The sequence below is a fragment of the Coenobita brevimanus genome, chromosome 76, assembly GCF_032717465.1.
Source record: "Coenobita brevimanus isolate Jiangsu-jjx chromosome 76, ASM3271746v2, whole genome shotgun sequence".
Taxonomy (NCBI): Eukaryota; Metazoa; Arthropoda; class Malacostraca; order Decapoda; family Coenobitidae; genus Coenobita; species Coenobita brevimanus.
In genome coordinates, this window is record NC_137029.1 from 14,380,328 (window position 1) to 14,395,169 (window position 14,842).

Below are 14,842 nucleotides of genomic sequence, written 5' to 3' on the forward strand. Positions count from 1 at the left end.
AGTTGCATGTCAGCGCAATGACTGTAAGACGCAGGCTGCACGAGAGGGGTATATATCACAGAATTCCTGCACAGAAGGAGAAACTGACTGATGCTCACAGAGCTGGGAGGCTGGAATTTGCACAACTCCATGTTGAGAGAGACCTTGAGTTCCGGGGACGTGCAGTATTCACAAATGAGAAAGTATTCTTCTCTACTTCTCATGGCCAAGGCCATTGCTGGAGAGTAAATAATACCAGGTATGTTAATTAAATGTTAGTTGATAAGCTGCGATCTAATTGTTTGTGGAGGGCTTTGGTGGAGGACCATAAATGTGGCTATGCGATAGAGGGACAGAGATGTCGTGCAGTCGCAAAACTAGGTGTGAATGGGTCTGGAGAGTTTTTATAATGCACCAGGACCTGCAGCCAGGTAATTATGTTGCAGTAAATAATGGAAATGTAAACAGCAGGTTTTTCACAATTATGCGTCAACTGTAACTGGGTAAGTTATTTATGATATTTACTTACCTGAACGTTACGTTAACCTGATTTGTAAACAATAAATAGTTACGATGTATTAAATATTTAAACTTAACCAGTTTGTCCAATTTGCCCACGAACATAATCATGTGCATTAATTCCCTTAATGTTCTGTAAATGATTACCACCCTGGAGATCAAGTAATGAAATATGTAATAGTTAATACCTAACAGTTCATTACATTTAGATAACATATCCGTATGCAAAAACCATTACATAAAAAAACAAAACAAATACAATTTCATATACCTGACTTGATGAAAAATAGCACCAGGTAAAACAAATCATGTGGCATGCTAAAATCTTAAGTTTTCTTTACGGAGGTAACAGACATTCATATGGAATATTCAGTTAATATGTCAATATCGACAGTGTTGGGTCAACTGCGGTCTAGGGGTATTAAGTGCTCCATCCCTGGTAAACGGCCGTGAAGTGTGGATGCGGTGGTAATTATGGATGGTTTGCCGGTTTACGCATGAACATTATATTGCTGCTCAGGCGAAAAGGGATTTGTTTTAATGTATGTTTATGGACTAATACATATATGAACACAGAATGTTATGCACAATTTTAGGCGTAATATACAGGGAGAAATGCACATACGTCAATAATCCACTAACTCATAATATGCTTCCAGATACGAGCGTCGTAACATCATGGAGGTAGCTCGTTCTGGCAACGTCACCTACAATGTGTGGGGCTGGATACCGTTGCATGGTGCAGGTGATGTGTTCCAAACTGAGGGGCGCTTCACAGCAGTTAAATACATCGAGGTGCTTGAAGAGTCCTTCTTGCCATCCCTTCGTGAGAAATATTTTCCGTTTCCACCTGGGCCCATACTGTTCATACAAGAAGGTGTCCCGTCCACAGTTCGGACAGTTCGACGCTGGTTTGACGAACAGGACCACTTTCAGCTCCTGGAACTGCCCAGCAAAGGAGCTGATATGAATGTAATTGAACACGTTTGGGCACAGATGGCAAACACTTGGGATATGGCACAGGAGAGGAACAACCGGGACCTCATGGCACACGTCTCTGAATCGTGGGAGACCTATAGACGCCGACCAGAGACGGTGCGACGTCTTGTTACGTCAGTGCCAGACAGACTGCGCGGCGTTATTGAAATGGGTGGGGGTTGGACTGGCTATTAAATAAACTCTTGTGTTATGTAGTTTTTGTTTTCCTACGATGTCCTTACAGAGGTTAATGCTCACGGTTATCAGAAACATTCCATTTACACACTTGTGAATGTTAATCATGAATATTTCAGTGTGGCTGTGTATGTGTTAACAGTCATAAGAACTGTTTGTGTAATAAGGAAAAGGCACCATCCTCCCTGCCCCCGTTCTTTTTATTTCCTGGAATTTCATTACTAACTAACCACTGCGCTCTTAAATACTTAACAGTTGCAACTGGAGAGGTTAAAGATTCGTTGAAATACTGAGCAACAGGTGTTGAAAGATATCCTCCCAATTACAGTATACAGTATCAGGTAAAATTTTAGCAAGTTATATTCTCTTTCACCCATCAGGTGAAATTTTAGCATGTCATATTCTCCTAAATATGATGTCCTATATGCATAGGATCATGATCCTAATGTGGGCATATATATTAGCTATTGTTTCCCAGTGCACTGCACCTATTCTAACATGAGTAGACGGAACAGTGCCATAAGTCAGATACAAATAATAAATATAAATGCACTTAGCATTTCATGTTCCAAATAAGTAACCTACCAAATGAATCACTGTATCTGACAAATAAAACCTAGTGACATAAGCGGACATTTAAAGACGGTAAACGGGATCATGACACATTTATCTTGTATCACACACACACACACACACACACACACACACACACACGAACCTAAACTTGCAAGGCACACACGCCCGCTCGGCAACTGACAGACCCCCTTGAGGGCAGCACCATAGTAATCACCTGATCTTTGACAGTTCCCTACAAAACACAAATTGTGCATAGTATCGTAACGACCTGTTACACTAAGCTATGTATATTAAAGTGCTGTCATAGATCCTATGGGGATTATTCTATATAATGGTATGTTTATTCTCTCTCTCTCTCTCTCTCTCTCTCTCTCTCTCTCTCTCTCTCTCTCTCTCTCTCTCTATGGATGGATGTATCTATATGTATCTATATATATATATATATATATATATATATATATATATATATATATATATATATATATATATATTATACTATAATAAAACATTGCCTTGTATTACTTCACTCACTAACCGCCTCTCATCCCTCTTGTCTTTCCACCCTTCCCCCGCCCCAAACCCCCCTTCCCCTGTATGCCTTCTACCCGCCTCACACGCCAGCCAGGTCTCTACTCCCTCCCTTCCCCGCACGTTCGATACAGTGAAACTCTGAACCCGGGCCACTCACTGGTTTTGCAACGCTGACTGTACTGTGAAATTGTGTGCGCGGCTGTACTACTTCCGGTGCACGACCAACATTCCTTCACTTAAAGAGTTGCAAGCTAATTTCCCTTTCCCACACCTTCTCTGTTCCTCTGTTTATCTATCTTTCTGTCTATCCATCATGCTTTCTGTTTTTATTTGTATTTGTAATATGAAGTCCCGACATCTATCTCTATCAATCTATCTCTCTATCCATCTGCCTATCTATCTATATCTATATATCAGTCTATCAGTTAATGCCCTTTCTCTCCCGTCCCCCAGCCTGTGCATCTTCTACTGCGTCGGCGCGTGGGTGCTGCTGATTCTGTTTTGCTTCTCCGGTCCCGTCGCCTACGCCACCTACAGGCACTGCGACCCTCTCAAGGCGGGACTGATCAAGAAGCCAGACCAGGTAGCGTGTCCGTGACTCTCACCTTTTCTCCCACAGGCACTAAGCACATCGGTCATGTTCATATTCCTAAACCCTCCCAGTTTTTAGCTGTGTGGGGCAATGCCTCATCAAACTTTTTCACCGTCATTCATTATTTGTGTATTAATTAATCGACTTAGTAATTCATCTATGCTCCCTCTCTCTCACTTCCTTCCTTCTCTCTCCCTTCCTTCCTCCTCTCTCCCTTCCTCCCTTCCTTCCTTCCTTCCTTCCCTCAGCACGTGATGGCGCTCCGCATCCTAGGTACAGCACCTGCGGCGTCCACCTAGAAGTCAAATCTCCCCATTTTTCCTGCACCTCGCCGTGGGAAGGGCCCCAGTACGACCCTGGTGAGGCGCCGTGTACCACAAGGGGGCGCCGGATCCCGACACGGTCACTGTACTGTACTGAACATGTAGGACGGCCCCACACAACCACTTCCTTGCCTGTGGTCGATGGGTCTGGTCGGCCATACACTGGGGATAAGGAACAAGAACAGCCTTCATTCCAACCGCTACCAAACTAGAATGAATATTATACATGAAAAAATAGTCTACGACAAAAAATCATCATCATCATCATCATCATCATCATCTCTGCTACAGCTACAGCTACAGAGACTAGTTTATATCCTTCATGAACACTTTAGTCTTCTTCATGAACACTTTAGTCTTCTTCATGAACACTTTAGTCTTCTTCATGAACACTTTAGTCTTCTTCTTGAACACTTTAGTCTTCTTCATAAACACTTTAGCGTTCTTCATGAACACTAATCCCCTCCATGAACTAATCTTCATGAACACTTCCGTAATCCCCTTCATGAACACTTTAGTCTTCTTCATAAACAATGATCCCCTTCATGAACTAATCTTTATGAACACTTTAGGCCTCCTCAGATAACCTTAAAATTGTACCGTACCCCAGGTAACTTGGAGACCTTCAGACCACAATCTTTAAAAAATTCATCAAAAAGGCTGACAATAACTTTACTGAAACAGCCACGTCAAGTTCCGTAGCGCCTTTTCTGCAGTCTGGTGCAAAATGTATGAAATATAAGTAAAGAAATATTTTACGGAAAATTAAAAAGAAAAGCATTGAAAACTTTTATACCAACTGAAATTAGTGGCTGCCATACCAAAACTGAAATGTTGCACCAGCTTTCTATCACTGCCTGCTGTTGGCCAATGGAGAGAGAGAGAGAGAGAGAGAGAGAGAGAAGCACATGCCATTATAAATAACTTCAGGTATGGAAGATATAAATAGCTCAAAAGAATCTACAGGTTACCACTGGACCTCAAAGGCCCTTTAGCACGACAACAGAGCCAGATCCCGAACTGACCCCATCACCTCCCTAAACCACTCTACCAGTCAGGAAGGTAGAGGGACAAGCAGATGCCATGACCTTTGTCACGGGGTTTTTAATATATATGCAATATTAAAGGATACTATTCAATAATACTGAGAACAGGACAATGAACTGTCTTGTGAAATCAAGCAATGATGACTTTATGTCGGCTTACTTCGCCGATTCTCTAAGGACGAGAATTTATAAACTTTCTCAACAATACACAGCAGAGACTAATTCCCCACAATTGCTGTTTGTTAGTACTGTTAGCCTCTGGAGAAAGTGACTTCACCCCTGACAATCAATAACTAATGCTATTAATGATAACAGATTCTTGCTGATGCATTAACTCCTGGTTGCACAACGGATTTTAAGTTTAATACAAAAGGACTGGCCTAAGTACCAGTTATGAATATCAAAGCGTTTACGCAAACTAGGAGCTATAAGTGCAATAAGCTTAATATGGAATATAAAACAAGAGTTTACATTACATTAAGCACGAGAAAAAGAACTGTTAAATTTATTGATTACGATAAAATAAATTTACGTTACATTTCAAAATTAATTCAAAATAAGGAGATCGCACTCACTCGCTGACTCAAAAGCTAACTCTTAAACCTAAGAAAAAAACGAAAATAAATATTGGTCAGAAAAGTGGACAAAGCAGATGACTGTGCATCATTACTAAGGAAGGACACTGCACACGCTGAGTCTCTCGCCAATCACGCTAGGTGGGAATTCAACGGCGGCGGTACACTACATTCCTCCGCGGCGCTCAAACCTTGACTGACTTCAAATCGTGAGAAAGAGGCGAGTGTCGAGCCGCATTGCTAATGGCTAGAATGAGCGAAACATGCCGATAATAAATCGCTCAGCGGAAGTGCTAATGTCTCGCACAAAGATGATCACTTATGACACAGTGAAAAATTGTTCTCAAAACACTCCCAACTGGGTGAATACATGGCGGTTGACGGAGTGATAAATACTGGGACTCCATTAGAATTCGCGGTTTCCCACCATAGTTCATGTCACGAGTTTATTGAAATACAAAATCGCACTGACTTGTGACATTACGCCCCATGAAAATCAATTTTTTTTCTTCAGAAAAAAAAAAATCAATATACATATAAATCCTAACTCAGTCTCACAAGATTCACACTGTGGTGTGTGTGTGCTATCCTGCTACAGGAGAAAGTCACAGTCACCAGCGAGCAAAAAAAACTCGTATTTACGTTAATAGAAGCAAGCTTGAGGGAAAAACTCCGTGACAATGGTGAAAAATCCTGTACTCGGGTCAAACTAAGCAAAAAGTTCGCTACATTTACATGAACAACTAATTGTTATGTAGCGTGATGTTTGTAATACATGGTGTAGGTGTGACAGTTGTGGTGTAACTGTGCTTACGTGTAAAATTACATAATACAAATCAATAGTAAATGATGATGACGAGGCAGAAGAGAAGAGGCGGCAGCATGCGTCAGGGACGATCAGCTGTTCTGCACGGCAATGCTGCACCCGCCAGCTGCACCTACGAAAGCAATAAAGGTGGAGCATCAAAAGTGTCATTTCTCTCTCTCTGCCTAGCAAATAGTACTTATGTTACAAAAAGTACACTATTTACATTATTAACCAGGAAACGTAGTCAAGGCATTTCTGCAGGACATCAAACGCTGACCCAGTTTATTGGTTAAACCCTTAACTTAATTAGTGAAAAGACTGGGCATTTCTGCAGGACATCAAACGCTCCAATTCTCTAAATTAACCAGGGAACGTGGTCAAGAGCAAAGAGACTGGGCGTTTCTGCAGGACATCAAACACTGCTATTCGCTAGGGACCCAGTTCACTGGTTAAACCCTATACTTACGATAAACGACAGGAAGCTGAGAATCACTACGCAATCTTGGGCAGGTCACGCTTTAACACCCACCATGGGTGTGAACACTCATGTGGATATTGTGCATTCTCTGGGAATCATCAGAGAGGCCCACAGCTCGAGATGTTCCACAAGGTAATTCAAACACAGCCTCGGACTGTCTCTATGGGGTTCTTAAACTTCCCCGTTAACTTATGGTATGCATGTATGTACAGGCCCTGGACATGATGTGTGCCGTGGGGCCAATGGGCGAGACGTCAGGTCTGCACCCACTTCACCACTGCCCTGTCTCTCAACTGACTCAGAGATTCTGTGTGTGGTTTCAAACGGCACAGGAAGGACATGTCCCTGATTAGTGGTACGTGGATACATTGCAGGAATGCACAAAATTATCTATCTCTCGTCCCATCCCTGGCCAGAAAATGTCAGCACAGATACGGCCCTGGGTCTTCCTTTTGTCCATGTGACCTCCTGACGGTGAACAATGACCCCATTCTAACACTGCTTGGAGGTACTTAGCGGGAATGACGAACTGCAGTCGAACCTCTCCCTGGGGTGTTCGTGACTCACGGTACAGCCATCCTTGTTTGCGAAGGAACTTGGCTTGACCTCCCCATGAATACTTAATCACTCTACCCTTTTGTTTCTTTCGCACGGCAGCAAGTGTTGGGTCAGAGTGTTGTTCTTGAACAACAACTTGGCTACACATCAGATCTTGCGGCGATTCAATGGTCACCGGGGTGACACAGTCTGGAGCCTCAGCCATGGCTCGTGTTACTTTAGCCGAAGTCTGAGTAGCGTCATCTTCAGTGTAACTATGCTTGGCACCTGGAATATTGCCTATAATATGGTCAGATAAGGGTTCTGGCATGACAACTGCGAGTGTCGTACCAGTATAAAATGGAGATGCCACCTAGATACATGCCTCAGGGAACAATCTCACTGATCCATCAATAAGGTTAGCTTGGATCTGTCGACCTGTATACTGCTCAGGCCGAACTAGACTCTGCCTGACAGAGCAACTTGAGGAACCATTCTCTCAGGACTTTCACAGGAATGTCTCCCACAAACCCTGACTGAACAAGGAAAGCACTGTCACCTGCGGGAGGGCCTGTGGAGGAAGCAGCTACCCACTGATTAGGCTGCTGAATAAATGATGCAGCAAACATGATGCCCTGAGAATTTGATACCTGAGGTGTCGTACTCACTGCCTGGGGAGATGGAGCATTGGCCATCTGTGGAGGGGGGGTTCACTGTCGCTGTGGGACTAGTGAGCTGTGGGTAAGTATCCATACCGGTAGGGACGTGACCACCGTGCTGCTGCTGAGGAATGAAGGCTAGGCTGCATTCACCTCCTGCCTCCTATTCACTTGAGCTAGTGCTGAAAAGGACAGTCCCGACGGTCGGTTGCGTGGCTGATACTACTGCTGGTTAGAGTACTTGTTGTACCTCTTCCACTCAGGTTTCTGAGTGTTTTGCCCCTGGTCCCTCTTTTGCAGTTTTGGACCTTGGCCATTATTCTGAGAACGCCCTTGTTGCTGGGGTTCAGTCTGAGACGGTTTCCCAGATTTATCAGGTTTCCTATTCCAGGTATGCTGTTTGCGACTTTCATACCCGTTTGCGTGAAGAATGCGTCAGCCTTCTTCACCATTTGGCTGGCATCTCTTACCTGGCAGATCTTAAGCTGAACCATAAGTTCAGTAGGCCACGACTTTTCTAGTTGCGTGCACAGCATAAGATCAATTATCCCCTCACGCGTGGAAGGAGTTTCATCTTTCTCCATCCACTCATCTAAGTAAGCAGTAAGCCGATCAAGAAACTGAATGGCAGTCTCTTTTTCCTGTAAACGCGCTCTCATGAACTGACTCTTGGCGTCGTCAACTGTGAGACTGTATGCTTTGACGAGTGCGGCCTTCATCATCTCATACGTGAGATTGTCTCCACGAATTCTGTGGAGAATATCGAGGGCAGGGCCCTCAAAAAGGCTTAAAAAACTGAAACCGCCTAGCTGCATCATTCAGCTGGTAGAGTTGAGCCATGTCTTCAGAACGAGCTATGTATGACTCGATTCGCTCGCATTCCTTGTATGGGGGAAGCTCGATGTGTGGGGTCGCCATAACATGTGCAGGGAGAACGCTCGTGGAGCTTGGGCCAGCTGCACCAGATGTGTCTGAAGCCAAGGAATCTCGCTTGAGCTTCAGCACTTCCCAAGTTCATGTTTTTCGCGTGCTTCTCGCTCGGCAAGTTCATGTTCTCGTTCTCTGTCTCGTTGTTCACGCTCGTACTCACTTTCTCTCACACGTTGTTCTAACTCGTGTTGACGTTCTCTCTCATGTTGTTCTAACTCGAGTTCGCATTGTTTTTGCTCGTGTTCGCGCTGTTCTCGCTCGTATTCCCGCTGTTCTCGCTCGTGTTCGTGTTGGAGTCTACGCTCTTCACGAGCATCACTCTCGCGTTGCTGCTCGTGACTAAGCCGAGAGAGGACATAATTCTTTACTTCTGTTGGGTCTGTAAGCCCCATATCTTTGGCTTCCTGTACATAGACGCTGGTAGACATGATGCTAACTCAATCTAAGTAAACTAGCGACTCAGTACTGACTGCGATTTTTGCAAAGAGAGATGCCAATAATCAAAAATAAAGAATATAGGCACAGGTTAGTGGTGAGCAGTTTTATCTAATTAAACTGGTAAAGAAAGAAAATTAAACAAGCAACTGACCGTGAAAACTATTACGTAAATTAATAGAACTGAATCAATAATCACTAGTAAGACAGTGCCTATAGACTTTAATGATAAATACCTAAGTATGAGTGAGATAGTATTATCTCGTGAATAACTTTAGAGCTAGGAGTTAATATCCTGGAATGAGGTCGCCAACTGTCACGGGTTTTTTAAGTATATGCAATATTAAAGGACATTATTCAATAATACTGGGAACAGGACAATGAATTGTCTTGTGAAAATCAAGCAATGATTGCTTTATGCCGGCTTACTTCACTGATTTTCTAAGGACGAGAATTTATAAACTTTCTCAGCAGTACACATCAGAGACTAATTCCTCACAATTGCTGTTTGTTAGTACTGTTAGCCTCTGGAGAAAGTGACTTCACCCCTGACAATCAATAACTACTGCTATTAATGATAACAGGTTCTTGCTGATGCATTAACTCCTGGTTGCAATACGGATTTTAAGCTTAATACAAAAGGACTGGCCTAAGTACCAGTTATGAATATCAAGGCATTTATACAAACTAGGACCTATAAGTGAAATAAGCTTAATATGGAAAATAAAACACGAGTTTACATTACACTAAGCCTAAGAAAAAGAACTGTTAAATTTATTAATTACAATAAAAAAAATTTACGTTACATTTCAAAATGAATTCAAAATAAGGAGATCGCACTCACTCGCTCACTCAAAACCTAACTCCTAAACCTAGGGAAAAAACGAAAAGAAATACTGGTCAGAAAAGTGGACAAAGCAGATGACTGGGCGTCGTTACTAAGAAAGGACACTGCACACGCTGAGTCTCTCGCCAATCACGCTAGATGGGAATCCAATGGCGGCGGTGGGAACTAGGCGTCGTTGCTAAGGATGGACGCTGCCACACACACTACCTGCGTCCGCGGCGCTCAAACCTTTGACTGACTTCAAATCGTGAGAAAGAGGCGAGTGTCAAGCCGCATTGCTCACGGCTAGAATGAGCGAAACACGCCCATAATAAATCGCTCAGCGGAAGTGCTAATGTCACGCACAAAGACGATCACTTATGACACAGTGAAAAATTGTTCTGAAAACACTCCCGACCGGGTGAATACGTGGCGGTTGACTGAGTGATAAATACTGGGACTCCACTAGAATTCGCGGTTTCCCACCAAAGTTGATGTCACGAGTTTATTCAAATACAAAATCGCGCCGACTCGTGACAACCTTATAGTAATGTATGAAAAACACTGAGAAAAGTAGCCTGGTGTCTGAGGGTCCCCGGGTTACCTAAGGAGGGATAATCATGAACATTAATCTTCATGAACACTTTAATCCCCTTCATGAACACTTTAATCACTTTCATGAACACTGTAATCTCCCCTGAACACGTCTCCTCCTCCCCAGATCCTGCCCTTCTTAGTGAACGACAAGCTGAGTCACCTCCCAGGCGTGGCGGGGCTGTTTGTGGCTACGGTGTATGGTGGGGTGCTGAGGTGAGGAGGTGTATGATGGGGTGCTGAGGTGAGGTGTATAGTGAGATGTTTAGGTGAGGAGGTGTATGGTGGGGTACTGGGGTGAGGAGGTGTATGGTGGGGTGCTGAGGTGAGGAGGTGTATGGTGGGGTGTTGAGGTGAAGAGGTGTATGGTGGGGTGCTTAGGTGAGGAGGTGTATGGTGGAGTGCTGAGATGAAGAGGTGTATGGTGGAGTGTTTTAATTAAGTCTTAGTTGACATTTATAACACCTGTAAGGATGGTGAATAGAAGAATTGCACAGAAGGATAGAAAATGGGTGACAGCTCTTGTAAGGTACTAACACTTTTTCCCTCTCTTCCCCATCACCAGTTTCACGACTACACTCATTATTCCTGTTTCCCCTCTTTTTTTTCCTGCCCCAGTTCGTTCTCATCCCAGGCCAACTCAGCCGCGTGTCTGATATGGGAGGACTTTCTCAAGAACCTGCCTTTTTTCCGCCGCCTCAGTGATTCGGCAACCATTAGAGTTGTGAAAGTCGTGTGTAAGTATTTTTATCTGTCTGTCTATCTATCTGTCTGTCTATCTATCTATTTATCTATCTGTCTATCTATCTGGGAGCCACCAAGGTTATGAATGTCCTCTGTATTTGTTTTTATATACTTTCACCCTCTTCTCATTGGCTTAACCCCTTTAATTATCTCTTTATCTATTTATCTGTATCTATCTGTCTGTCTATCAATCTATCTATCTATCTGTATATATTTAGGCGCCTTAATCCCATAAAGAGTGCCACAAACAAACCGCCTCCACGTCGTCGCGTCCCCCGTCATTTGGCTGCCCTCCTGTATATCTCTGCACTCCATTCCTCTACCTCATCCTCGGTCTCCCCCTCCACCTTACTCACATACACTCCCCCTTCAATCTACGAGGGGTGATTAGAAAGAAATGACAGTGAGTCCATAAACTTTTATTAGCATGAAGAACTATCAAACTATGACTCACATTCCTTCAAAGTACTCCCCTCCAACCTCTATGCAGCGTTCTATTCTCTTTCTCCACTTCATGAAGCAAGCGTGGTACTCTGAAGACGGTATACTTCGGAGTTCTGAATTGACGGTCCGTGCCAAGTCTTGGATGCAATGAAATTGCTTCCCAGCGATGGCAGATTTAATTTTTGGAAACAACCAAAAGTCACAGGGAGCCAGGTCAGGGGAGTAGGGTGGGTGGGGGAGCAGAGTTATACCTTGTTGTTCCAGGTACTGCATAGTGAGGCGAGCTTTATTGGGTGCAGCATTGTCGTGGTGCAGCAAAAGGCGAGACCGACGGCGGGTTGGTGCGGTGTTGGCCTTGTGTTCCAAGACTTGTGAAAGGACCTGGTCTGTGTAGTATTGGGCTGTGATAGTGGACTTTTCAGGCATCACATCCACGCATATTGGTCCTTGAGAATTGAAAAAGATGGTGAAAAGGCGCTTCCGGCTGCGAAATCCTTCCTTCAAAATCTGAGGTCGAGGGTCTTCATCGCCCAACCACACCATGTTTGACTGCTTGTCACGGGTTGTGAAGAATGAAATCCAACACTCATCTCCAGTAGCAACATCTGAGAACCGTTTTGGACCATTTGGTTCAAATTCAGCAAGCCAGACACGACAAATCCTCACCCGTTCAGCCTTTTGCTCATCAGTCAACAAATGGAGTATCCATCGACAACACTTCTTCCTCAGGTGTAATTGTTCATGCACGATGTCATATGCACTCCCATAACTGATATCAAGCTCCAAGGCTAAGAACCTAAGAGTTACAGTTGGATCCTCGTCAATGATGGACCGTGCACGGACAGTTGTTGCTTCGGTCACGGATGTCCGGGGGCGTCCAGAGCGTTGTTCATCTTTCAATTCAGTTTTTCCTGCTGTGAAAGCACGAATCCAGCGGGAAACAGTTTCCAGGGAAGGAGTAGTGTCTGGATAAACTTGTAATAATTCCCCTCGAATCTCTGTTGCTTTCTTTCCCAGTTTCCACCTCGTAAAAATGTAGAACCTGCAGCCTTCTTTCGAGTAACCCATGTTTCTGGCCAGAGAGCAAAAACAAGAGTGAAGCATTCACTCACAACAATAAAACAAGTAAAGTCAGGCATACGGCGACAAGTTCAAACTCGTAAGGACAGGCAACTCTGCACTCTCCTTGCTCCCCTACCTCCCATCATTCAAGGTTTTCATGTTATAGCACGAACTGTCATTACTTTCTGATCACCCTTCGTAATTACATTTTATTGTCATATCCTTCATGTGAGCAGCATTTTTATTACGTTTTAGAAGGAAATAGGTATCCAGTCCAGTTTCAAAGTTCTTCCCTATTTAGAACAATCATTTGGGATGGTAGAGAGAGGGGGCCCTTCACGTGGCGGCACTAACAGGACAGGGTAGTGGAGCTGTCTCGACGCAATTGGTATCGTTTAGTTAGGATGGAGCAATTGCTGCATATTCGCGTCTGCATTCGTCTATCTGTTAGACACAATACACTTATACTAGTAATCAACACTGACAATATTTAGGGTAAATATAATAGATAAACATTCTGTTCATCTGTTTTATATTTTTTGAAAATCAGTAAAAAAAATTGCATGCATAGAGTAAGTATGTGGCTGTTTGCTCAAATTGTCCTTTTCCATATTATTCTACTTTCTGCCGATCCTATCAAATTCCTTCAGGTTTTTCATTCCTGCAAGGTATTACTTCCTCTCTTGTTTCCTGTACGGCAAATGCCGGAGGGTCTGGTGGGTAGGGGGGAGAGCCTTCTGCTGTGCTATCCTTTGCTCCTGCTCCTATAATTATAGCACTGTATTAGTAGGGACCGTAAGGTCTGTGTGTTCTCTGTATCTATGTCACTCTATGTAACTCTCACAGCTGCCATCGTGGGCGGCCTGGGTACTGTGTTGGGCCTTGTGGTGGGCAGTTTGGGCAATGTGCTACACGTCATGAACACCCTGCTCAACACCATAGCAGGTCCTTACACTGGCGTCTTTATGGCTGGCATCTTCCTACCATGGGTCAATGCTAAGGTAATGGTAGTTGTAGTAGTGGTGGTAGTGGGAGCAGTTATATTATTATTAATTATTATTATTATTATTATTATTTTATTATTATTATTATTATTATTTTATTATCATTAATTTTCCCCTCAGAGTGCCATGGTGGGGTTCCTGGTCTCTGTCTTCTACTCCGTGTGGATGGTGGTGGGCAAGTTCCTGAGGGGGGGCGGCGCTCCCCCCCTCCTGCCCTTCTCTGTCCACGGCTGCACCAACTTCACCACCGCCTTCAACACCACATCTTTCCTGAACATCACTATCACCGTCTTTAACACCTCTGACACCATCTTTGACACCACTAACACCACCTCTAACACCACTAACACCACTGCCAACCTCTTCAACACCACCATAAGCCTCCTTAACACCACTAACACCATCTTCAACACCACTACATGCTTCCTCAGCCGTGCCAACAGCACCACCACTCCTTCCCCTCTCTCAGCAGGCATTACCACTACTACTGCTGCACCTCTGCTTGATCTGCCCACCTCTGCTGCCCCTCCACAGTAAGCAGAGAAAGCTTTAGTCAGTTGCATAAGGAAGAAGTCTCCCTGACACCTTTTCCTTTCCGATTTATTTTTGGATATGGCTGGTTCTTGTCGTCGTTATTTATGCAGACTATGGCGATGTTTGAGGGATTTATATAACACAATAGTACAGTAAAATGTAATAAGCAAAATAAATCGCTTAGGAAAAGGTGTTCGGGAGCTTCCTTAACCGAGGGAAATACTGGTCATAGAGTTCAAAGTTCAAGCCGAATTTTACGTTGTTACAAACTTGAAACACATCTTAAATATCTTTTATTATTATTATTATTATTATTATTATTATTATTATCTCTCTCTCTATAGCCAGACGCCATAATCGGGTAAGGGGTGGCCTTTGCGTTAGTTGTTTTACGGGGAGGGGCACTAACCCTCCGCCAACCCACTTGTTGACACGTAGGCAACACGTATGGGTTGGTTATATGGTTACCACCC